This window comes from Panthera uncia, chromosome B1 (genome assembly GCF_023721935.1).
Source record: "Panthera uncia isolate 11264 chromosome B1, Puncia_PCG_1.0, whole genome shotgun sequence".
NCBI lineage: Eukaryota > Metazoa > Chordata > Mammalia > Carnivora > Felidae > Panthera > Panthera uncia.
In genome coordinates, this window is record NC_064811.1 from 45076351 (window position 1) to 45088148 (window position 11798).

At 39.2% G+C, this 11798-nt stretch overlaps 1 pseudogene; it reads right to left on the reverse strand.

The window, feature by feature from the left end:
* Positions 1 to 302: 302 nt before the first annotated feature.
* LOC125922348 (bifunctional methylenetetrahydrofolate dehydrogenase/cyclohydrolase, mitochondrial-like) lies at positions 303 to 10235 on the reverse strand (annotated as a pseudogene).
* Positions 10236 to 11798: the final 1563 nt, after the last annotated feature.

Below are 11798 nucleotides of genomic sequence, written 5' to 3' on the forward strand. Positions count from 1 at the left end.
TGAAGTGGCTTGACAAAGTTAAGCATCCATTCTCAATGTGACAATGCCCTCCATGTTAATCACTAGGTTAATGGCTTTTCTTGGCTGGATTCCATGACCCAGCATGATACTGGCATAGTCCATGGTGAGGTGCTGCAGAGCTATGTGCACAGACACCACCCATTTAAGCTTTTAATGAATTCAAAGCATCATTTTAAGCCATTTCAATAAGATAAATAAAAAATATTGCAGATTTCTATTGGCCTGCTTTGCCTCTTGAACTGGCTTGGAGTATTGTTCATGACAGAAGACGCAATAGTTAATTAAGTTGCTACTCTACACCCCTTAGCCTTCAACACTTCCTGCTCTTCAAACCTCCCAACCTTTTTTTTTTTTGTGGCAGTAATGGTATTCTTCATTAGCATCACCATTGTCATGGAACCAACACCTGCAGAGACTGGCTTTCTTTCTGACTCCTTCAAAATCCACATCTCCAACCAACTTGAATTTAGCAGTTAGGGATCTTGAACTCTATTCCCACAGTGATGACTGCTGCTCCCTCCTTGATCATATCTGCTGTGCTCAGGTTTGAAATGCTGCAGCAGAGACCACTATGTCTGCAAGAACCGTATGTTTCTTCAGTTGCTCTTTGGTAGAGTATCCAGGAGATATTGTAACAGTGGCATCACCTCCAGGGTGTTCATGCCCTCATCTGTGTGTAGTAGCATTGCAACGGGCATTCCAACATTTTTTGACCTCCTGACCTCCCAGCCAAAACCACATTCTTTCCTAGGGTTGGAATGCCAGTTTGCTTAATTATTTCCCAGACACCCTGTGGGGTAGCTGGTAATATGGAATACTGGTCCAAACACATTTGCCTTACATTAATTACAGGAAAGCCATCCTTATCTGGAGAGACAGCATTGCAGATCTTTCTTCTGTCAGTGTGCTCTGGAAGAAGCAGCTGAACAAGGAGGCCATCTACACTACCATCATTATTTAGTTTGTTGATTAAATTCAGCAGTTCTTCCTCTGAAATTGAAGCTGGTTTCACAATTGTCTCACTGTTGATTCCTACTCTTGCAGCTGCCCTTGTTCTGTTATGGATGTAGGAGGGGCTTGCAGGATTCTCACCAACCAGAACCACACTCAGGTGTGTCTGCTTGTTGCCCTGTGCCGTCCGTTCTTCCAACTTCTGCCACACTTCCTGCTTGATCTGGGCAAGTTTCCTTCCAGAAAGGACACCTGCTTCACTTCAAACTACGGAGAGGTTGAAGGGGTGATGGCAGAGGTGGTAGCTCTGCATGGGCTGGAGCAGCTAGGTGGCCAAAGTGGACACAAGGGAAGCAGCACCCATCACTGTCCCCAATGTCTGCACCAGGCTAAATATGTAATTTTACTTATGTTGTTAATCTGTGTTAACTACTCAAAACATCACGAACGTTTTGCTGGTATCTATGCCTGTAGTTTATTTTAATTTTCTATGTTGAGATACTTTGTGTAAACATTATAAATTTGAAATAGTTTTGACATCAGCACTCTTTTTATAGTCTCAACCTTACATTTATAGCATGCATGAGTTTATATGCCGAGACTAATAGGTCCTATTTCAAACATTAAAACATTTTACGTTAGCTTTATCAGTAGGGCATTGCCCATGGATGCTTAAAGGTTGGCCAGTGGCACAGTGAGAGTAGCTTCAGATGTGAGATGTTCAGAATATCATGTTAAAGGGCAGTTGCTGAGATCAAAGCTAAACAGTGTAGCTTCTGGAATGTTTATATCATCCATACCCTATAAAGCTGGTTTTGGAGAAGTGAAACATTAGACATTTTAATCAATATTTCTTAGAGTAAATCTCTGAAGAGGTGACAGCAAGTGAGAACCCATCTTCTGGCAAAAGTGAAAGGAAAGTGAATCATTTTTTTTCAAAGGAAGTAATGTGTGGAAAATGCTTTTCAACTGTAAAGTGGTGCACAATTGCTAACTCTTGAAATCACTGTGATTGTTATTAGGGCCAGTTTGAAAGTCAATTGCCTGTCTCAGCTCAGCCAAACTGCGAGGTCTGCCATATTGTCCTGTGACTCAAGACAAGCAAATTCCATATGCCATTTGTAATGGACTCTATTACTAGCTATTGTTTCTAGCTAACAGATCATTTTTTCTCTTATCCCTCTGCTCTCCTCCCCTTTTATAAACAAACTCCACCTCCGGAGATAAGCATCACTTAGGCCTGCCTAGCTTAATTCTCCATTTTTCTGGTCAGAATAATTTATTTGGGGTATCCAAGCAGAATTAATCATAATCCTTCCTTGGGATGTTCATATGGATATTGGAGAGAGACAGTCTCTTTTCTATGGATTTTTGAGATGGGGCACTATAGGCTTTGGTGGACTTTTGATGAGTAAACTTCTTGGGTGCATTGAGGAAATCCATGGGTAATTTTGTAATGATAGAATTAGAATAATACACAGAGAGACAATTAAAGTTGAGAGATGGAGCGGGTGAGGGAGAGAGTGCTAATAACATAATTTGCATTACCTGATCCAATTCTGTCTGAATCTAGCAATCTTTTAATTTATTAGTTTCATGGATTAATTTATCCTTTTTGCATTTATACTATTTTTAGTTGGTTTTACTTCCCTTGCACTGAAAGTCTGTGACAATTATACCACTCTTGTCTAGGATATTTCAGCTACCAATCCCTGTGACCTCATTTTTTCCCCCTAGTCCTTATTCCACTTTCTAATTGCATGACGGTTTGGTGGACCAAAATGATGGTATAAGGACACTGAACTAGATTACCTGAGCTTGAATCTTGGCTCTTCTACTTACTAGATATATAATCTTGGGCAAGTTATTCAACCTCTTTAATCTTATTTCTGTATCAGCAAATTGAGATAGTTGATTATATCTACCTTTTTAAGGATTAAATGAGTTAATGCTTGTGAAGTGTTTAGAAAAGAGCCTGATTCCTGGTACTGGTTCAGTTCAGTAGGTTTTAGCTATTTCAATATTACATTCTTTTATTTTTTTTATTTTTTTTATTTTTTATTTATTTTTGGGACAGAAAGAGACAGAGCATGAACGGGGGAGGGGCAGAGAGAGAGGGAGACACAGAATCGGAAACAGGCTCCAGGCTCCGAGCCATCGGCCCAGAGCCTGACGCGGGGCTCGAACTCACGGACCGCGAGATCGTGACCTGGCTGAAGTCGGACGCTTAACCGACTGCGCCACCCAGGCGCCCCCTTTTCAATATTACATTCTAAAAGCAGAGTAAAGATAAAAATATTTATATTTATCTTTATTGTCACCTTTAAAATTGTTAGATTTTAGGAGATAAAGACCTTGACTTTTTGGCTTTCATAGATAAAGGCACCTGGCATAATCATATGTTCGTGATAAACATTGCCCTAGTTTACTTGTTCCCACACTACACAGTCAATATAAGAACATGTCATTCATAGCCTCCTTCCTGATTTGCTTGCCTTGATCCATTTCTTGAGGTGTACTTAACTTCTCTTTTGACATCATTATTTTCTACTTGACTCAAGGCTCTTGCTTAACTGTTCTTTTCCTCTTCTTGACTATGATTTCTATTCTACTTCTTGTGATGCTATTTTAACCTACCACCCTTCTCATAAAACCCTTAATGAGAAGAGCTCTTGCTAGGTTTACCCAACCCCTGTGAGCATAGTCAGGGCAGCATTCAGTAAATATTTATGGTTAATAAATTGCAGAACACAGCCCAAGCAGTAATATTCTAGGCTTACGGTGAAGGGGAGTTAACTACAAACTGATTGTATGACCTAATACAGGCTCTTCAAACTTGGTGTTTCTCAAACTTTGTTATTTGCTGCCTACTGTCTTCTACAACCATTAATTTTCCCTAGGGGTAAGTAATTTGAAAACATTTTTATATTAAAATAAACAAGGATATATAATTGAATATCAAACAAAATTTACATGGTTTTAAGAAGAAAGCACACTCTAAAGAAGTGTCTTCATTTTTCTGGGTGTTGGGCCTAAGTGGTGAGAGACATAAGTTACTGTTCTTTGTTGTTAAAGATACCTCTGTGGAAACACTTGAGAAAAACAGTACAGTACTGTATACTTCCTTTGTCAGTGTCAGATGGGTTCATGTTCACAACAGTCAGAATTTAGTAATAGCTACCATTTCTTATATGCCCAAAACTCTGCTGTACACTTCGTGATAACATATAATTTCATATTCATAGCAAGTCTATTTTACAGAAGAGGAAACTGAATCTTAAAAAGTTAAATAACTTGAATGAGGTCTTATAACTATTTTGTGTTGTGACTTGGAGTCAGATGCAAGTCCACAAAGCTCAACTATAATGCACAGCCTATGAGGAATAATTTAGAATAACCTCATTCAAGATACGAAACTTATGGACAATTGAAAAGTCAGGAAGGGTCAGCTTGAGGTTTTATAGGAACTTCAGGGTTAAAGGGAGCAGGGAGAGAAAGAGAGCAGTATGTGTGTATGTATGTTTATGTATGTTTGTATATGTATATGTATATGTATACGTATATGTATATGTATATAAACCTATATATAAACACACACACATATATGTATGTATATAAGAATTATAAACTTGAATTACTTGAATTGTAAACTATCCCCATATCTCAAAATTGAAGTGGTTATCATTGTACCTTCTGCCAATTGAGTTTTAAAACTAGCTAGCTTTTGTTCCAGGAAAGGATGCCATGGGATTTGCTTTGTGTAAGTCATGTTCTATTCAAGCCTCAAGCATGCATTGGTGAATATAATGAATACCAACATTTTGATGGACAGTTTTTCCTGAACATTGTCTCTCAGGATTACAGTTCTTCAACTAAAATCATTGGAGAAGGTCAAATAGCCTGCTTTATTGTACGTTATTTACAATAGAAAATTTATTACATTTCTTTCCTAAAATCTCTTTGATAGAGCTATTTACCATCATCATGTTTTCCTTTGCTTTTTCTCCTTTGCAGAGGTTGACTTGGCAAGAACTTTATTTCACTTTTCTATCTTATGGACCGTCTGGTGCATGTTTTCATTTATTTTAGCTAGTGAACCATTTACTCTATTTGGCTTAAAATGATCCACTATACTGTGCGATAGACAGCAAGAAGATGGGCCAACATATTTTCTCTTGATGTATTTGATCTTCATTGATCTACATATGCAAAGTTGAATGAAAACTTCTCAACATAAATGCTCATTTGAGCTTCTAATGTTAATATTGATTCTATTTGTGAGTGCTCGTGCAGAGAGTCAGACTGTTTCTCAAAGAGTGTTCCATAGAATACATATTAGTATCCCAAGATGCTTGTGCAAAGGGCTTCAGTGGTCAAATGAGTTGTGGAAATGCTATATAAATATATCTTGTCTTAAAGATTCACATCATAATTAGTATATGAATGTCTCTGAATCATCTTGTAATTAAAAAGGTAACTAACTTTGTTTAACCCAGGGTCTTCTGAACTTATTTGTTCAGGTTAGAAGTGTTGGTTCTCAGCTTTCTATGGCACTATTGTCTCTTGAAGCATACTTTGGGAAATACCAATACCCACTGGCTTTTAAGTCCAATTAAAATTAGGTTAGAATTTAGCTCTATTATTTAGGTAGCACATTTGTCCTTCATAAACCAAAGATTCCTTTTATGGGGGAATATATTTACTTCACAGTATTGTTGTTGTTAAATTAAATAAGTTAACACATGTAAATAATATGATACCTGACATAAATTTTAATTCACTTACTTCTTAATGTTCGTTTGCCTTTATTTTCTTCAAGTAGCTCTTAAAATTTCACTTCCTTTATGAATTCTGAATCTAGAAAGATTCTCTAGACCTAAACTCATCTGAAGTAAATGTGCATTTCTCTTGACTATATTTTCAAATATCAAACACAAAATGCATTCCCCTTTCAATGATTACTCTGATTAAAAACAAAGATAATAAATAGCCTCCCGCCCCCCTTTTTAAAGTTTATTTATTTATTTTGAGAGTGAGCAAAAACATGGGCACCAGAGCACATGTGTGGGATAGAGGCAGAGAGAGAGAATTCCAGGCAGGCCCTTCACTGTTAGCCTGACAAGGGCTCACATTCAGGAACCCTGGAGGTCATGACCTGAGCTGAAATCAAGAGTCTGATGCTCAACTGTTCAACCTACTGAGCAACCCAGGTGCTCTGTATGGTCACCTTTTATTGCAAATGTGAAAATAATATGGTTCCAGGGAAGGGAGTGTGGTGTACAATCTGTGGGTATTGCACCTGACATTAGGTCCCTCAACTGGCCAAATGCTAGAATTATCAGAGAGAACTTTAAAAGAAAGTTCTGCTTTCACTATAACATTTCGCTGTCTTCCTGTTCAAAGGTGACATTTTTCTGAGTTCATTTCTAGGGAGAGTCGTAGAATTGAGAGCACTCCATATTTTTTCCTAATTTTTCTTACTGTAACATACCTTTATACGTAAACCAAATAAGGGTTTTCACCCATGGTTTTGTAGAGAAATCATCATAATGAATAACAACTGGATTAATTAACACTTACTAAGTGCTAGGCATTAGTATTATTTGCATTATTACATGAAGTACATCAATTTAGTTTCCCAGAAACTGAAGTGGTGTATCAATCATGGTTCCAAACAGGAGACAGAAATCACCCCAGTAATTTAATATAAAAAATATTAAACTGGTAAAAGGTGATAAACTCCTAAGAGGGGTAAAGAGGCCTTTAAAAATAGAGGGAAGATGGGGAGCTTGGCAAGATCGCAGGGTAGGGGAGCCCTGAGCTCACCCCATTCTACGTTTACAACTAGATATCATCCACATCCGAGTCAATAAGCCTGAGAGCTAGTGATCAGAGACCTCAGAGACCATTAGAACAAACTCCATAACTAAATACAGAGAAGAAGCTGCATCTGAAAGGGGCAGAAAGGTGGAGGGAGCCTGCCTACAGGAGGGAGGGAGTTATGTGCATGGAGAGAGCGGAGAAACAGGCCCTTGTGCCAAGAAGCTCCCACAGGGAAGACTAATCCCCATAACGTCTGGCTTTAAAAACCAGAAGGGCTGAATTTCATGAGTTTAAAACCAGTGGGACTCAGCCTGGAGTCAGCTGACTCAGCACAGGGCTAGCCCAGAGGGTGGAAGGTGAGCTGGGTTGCTGCTTTAAAGAGGCAGGGGCCTGTGTGAAAAGGCAATATAAAAACAAAAGTTTACACAACACTGGGGGCAAACAGAAGACATATCTGTTCATACTGATTTCTGAGTGTGTTGGGGAACGTCTCTAAAAATGAAGGTGCCATTTTCCATCCCCTACCCCCTCCAGCATAATCACAGGGCCATCTGTGGCAGGTGGGGTGACACAGACACTTACTGCCTCACCAGCTGGTGGTGTGCTATTCCCACTTCTCCTGAGGACTCGCTCACTCCAAGCCTGCTAGCGTAGGCCCTGGGCACAGGGCACATTTTGTTAAAGCTGTGCGTGTGCCCTGCCCATGCCCTGTCCAGCCCCTGAGGGCACAGTTGCTGCCCCACACTGCATACAGCGCCCACCTACTAGGCCATGCCCAACCTCGTGCCCCCAGCCATCCCTGCACAATAGGCCTGGCCACACCCAGCCATCACTGTATGTATGCCACATTCAACCTTGTGCCCGTGGGCACCCTGGTACATAGCCCCCCAGCCTCTGCAGTGCTTCTGGGCATCTGGCAAAGGACTAGCAGCTCAGCGGCTCAGCGCAAATTTGGCTAATACTGCTTACCTACTCCCAAGTTCCCTGGTGGGCATGCACTGTTGGAACTGGCCTGTCTGTGGGTCCCAGTAACACCACAGAGGGCAGGCACAGCCCACAGCAGGCAAAGAGTCAGTGCAGATGACTGCGGGGAAAGTGAAAGTGATTCAGACACAACAGCAGGGCATAAGCAACATACATAGGATACTCTCCTGAAGTGCCAGGTTCCTGGGAACAGGGGACACTGCACTCCAGGGCACTCTAGGACCTCTATTGCATAAAGTAACTACTTTCAAAAGTAGAAGATATAGCTGACCTGCTAAAAGATGTAGGGTAGGTGAAGTTATCCTTAGGAAATGCCTGTAGAAGTTTGCTGGAATTTCAACAGGTCAGAGCTGATTTGCAGGAGGTAGCTCCTGAGGTACAGGTACAACTTGTGGAGAGTGAGCACCACTGGGGCCTCCCAAACACTACTGGCAGCTATAACATAGGTGGGAGAAGTCCAGACTGGAATCAGATATGGAAGCTCCTTTCTCTTGCGGTGTCCCTCTAGCGCCCTCCATTGAGAAGCCTTACATTGTGTCAGCTTGGCAATGGAGAAGTGTTTTGTGGTCCAATTCCAGTGTCACAGAGCATGGCAAAGAAGCGTGGATTTGGAGCAAGAACATGATAGCTGGCACAGAAAAGTACTGTTATTATTCTCTTGTCACAGATGAAGAAACTATATTTCAGAAAGCTGGAGTCCCCAGGTTGAAAAGTTATTCGTAATTCCAGGTTCCAAAGATGTACCACTTTGCTCTATCACACTGCTTAAATAGTACATCTATGAACTTAACTGCCTTAATAGGTGCTAACTATGAACAACCTTGGGTAGAGGGGGCTCAGGCAATAAGAAACAAATCAGGTATTGGGAGGGAAGTGCATTGTTAAAGCAGTCTCACAGAGGGAATGTCTAACAAGAAATAAACCACAAGAAATGGACTACAAGAACTAAAATATATACTTTTATTTTACCTAAGGATGAGGGAAGCTTCTTTTTGTAGAATATAGAACTATATCCAGCTAATGTATGAAAAGGGACAGCATAGAATTTAAAATGTCATCAGTTTACAACCCCTCATGATATATGAGTATCTGTTAATATCAAAAAGAAAAAATGCAAACATTTGTGCTTCTTGATGGAAGCATACATCAGTTTTGATGTATTATGTGGAAAATCTGTAAGGGACTGTAGATGAAGTCCCTAGATCTAACTTCTCATTTATAGAAAATACAGGGACTGAGGAAAATGTTAAAGATAACTGCAAGCAACTAACTCTTGGTTTCGGCTCAGGTCATGATCTCACGGTTCGTGGGTTTGAGCCCCGCGGCCAGCTCTGTGCTGCCAGTGTGGATCCTGCTTGGGATTCTCTCTCTTTCCCCTCTCTCTACCCCTACGCTGCTTGCTCTCTCTCTCAAAATAAATAAATAAACTTAAAAAGTTAAGAGATGGAGGAAGAACCTATAAATTAGAAGCTTCAGAGACATATAAACCAACTGTAACACATGGACCTTACATGGATTGTTAATTGAAGAGCAGTAAAAGCAGAAACTATAAAAATAAAACTATAAGAATTGAGAACATTTGATACAATTGTAGAATAATTATTAATGTTTTAAATGGGACGGTGGTATTTGTTTGAGTTATACTTAAAAAGAGTTTCTATAGAGATATATAATGAAATGTATGTGATAAATAACAGTAATTTGCTTCAAAATAATTTGTGTGTAAAGGGGTGATAGGTGAAGGTACAGAGGAAAACAAATTAGTTATTATTTGGTAATTGTTGAAACAGGATGATGGGATTCATTTTTATATTCATTTTATATCTGTACATTTGAAAATAACATAAAAATAATGATAAAACGATAATGAAAAAGTTTTTCTTTCGTCAAAGCAATTTGACTTTTTAATGGGATCACATAACTTGCAAGTTGCTTGCTATCTAGTGGTAGGGCTGAGAGAGAAAATAATAGCATTTCCTACTCTATTAGAGCCATAAGAACCCTGTTTTTGTAAAAGCGAATTATCTAGGAGGATTAATATTTTTGTTATAAAGCACTTAATCTAAAGTCTATCTTTATGTATTTGAGTTATTTTATTTAATTAAAAAATCAAAGAAGGGAAACCCTCTTCTTCAAGATGGAGTGTTTGACAAGATTTTTTTCATAGAAGTGAAATAAGAGGTTGTTCTCCTTTCACTTCAAAGTGTCCCTGATTCTTAGTCCTGACTAATCTTAGCAAAGCTGATAGAACAGAGTGTGTAACAAGATTTCATCACAGTGTCCAGCAGTGTTTTTTTACTGTAGGTGACTTGAAACAGAGGAGAAAAATGTAAATTTTATTAGTTAAGATGTTTCAAGCAGAAAATCTCTTAAGGTATTCTTAGTCTACCAGAGTCCTCTATTTTGCTCTCAGTAGACATTTCTGAAAACAGGTCAGCAAGAAGCAATCGCGACATCAGGAGACTTCCTTCCATTGAACCCCAGTGCTATTAAAAACTATACATGTTATATTTTTTGACTCCTCCGAGGGCACTTGCTGGGCCTAGCATGGTTTCTGATATTCATGTGGTGTTGGTTTAATTGAATTATGTTATGAATTATGCATCAGTGTCATGAGAAGACCTGGCTTCCAGTCTGTGACCTACCATTAAGTTGTTATGGGACCTGGCATGAGTTACGTCACCTGTGTGGACCCCAGTGTCTTCATCTGCAAAATTATGATAATGCAGTACAAAATCACTACAAGCCTTTCTAAATCTGACATTCGATGAATAAAAAGGATCAAACTTACAACTTCTGCTTCATGTGGTAAGATAATATTTGAGATACTAAATTATGTTTTCTCCATATTGTTTCCCACCCCCCCAAAGATTTCCTCTTCAAGCCTGTGTCCAGGAGAAGTTTGCATCAGGGCTAAGATCCTAAGAGGAAGAGGAGCTTTTGTGGATAAAGACTGACCAAAAATCAGATGTTCCCTCCCATACTCCCCAATGCCTTGAGCCTACCTAAATTTGGTAGAATGTTCAGGCTACTCCATGGAAATGGAGAGGAGGGAAAACTCCCAGAAGTGACTATAATTTTCTTTCAGCCACCAGACAGAAATGGAATCAAATATTAATAGAAGAAAATAAGGTCACAGCTTGAATAGTGTGTCCACTGCATATATTTCTTGAAACATCCAGTATAACTCTTTTTTTTTCTTGCATCAGCTATTGTTTTGGTGTCCTATTAAGAGTCTTAAATGGCAATAATAAAAGAGATTTGGCATTTCTGTCATATAAAGTGCTACAGACTGAGTTGTACCCCTCCAAAATCCATATGTTGATTGGACCCATGTAATCCCCAATATTTGGAGATAGGGCCTGTAAGCAGGTGATAAAAGTTAAATGAGAACTTAGGGAAGGGTCCTCATCTGAAAGGGCTGGTGTTTGTATAAAGAGAAGAGACACTAGAGCTTTCTATCTCTCTCTCTGCCATGTGAGAACACAGCAAGAAGGTGGCCTTCTGCAAACCAGGAAGAGAGACCTCACCAGAAACTGATTATGCTGGCACCTGATCTCTAGATCAGCTTCCATAACTGTAACAAAATAAATTTCTGTTTTTTTAAGCCACTCAGTCTGCGGTGTTTTATTATGGCTGCTTTAGCAGACTAATACATAAAGTGTCAGGAAAATCAGTGAAGACTGATCTGTAGTGAACTTTGTTGACAGAATGTCTTTGGAGGTGAGCTACAGGATGAGAAGTTTTACTACCAACTATTTGAAATAATTCAGGATAAAACTCTAGCTATGTTTAACATTCCCAAAATGAAATCAGAGTAGCAAGCTGTTGGGAGTGGCAATAATTACATCTAATGGACTGTAAGTAAAATTGTGTGCTCAGTGCCTTTGATTTTGTTATAAACTCCTTCCTCTTATTTAGAACCTGCAAATTTTAATAAGGGGTAAGATCAGTTATATAGTATGTGCTGACAAGGGGGTAAAACTGAAGAAAAGTGGACTAAGTGGGGCTTGAATAGC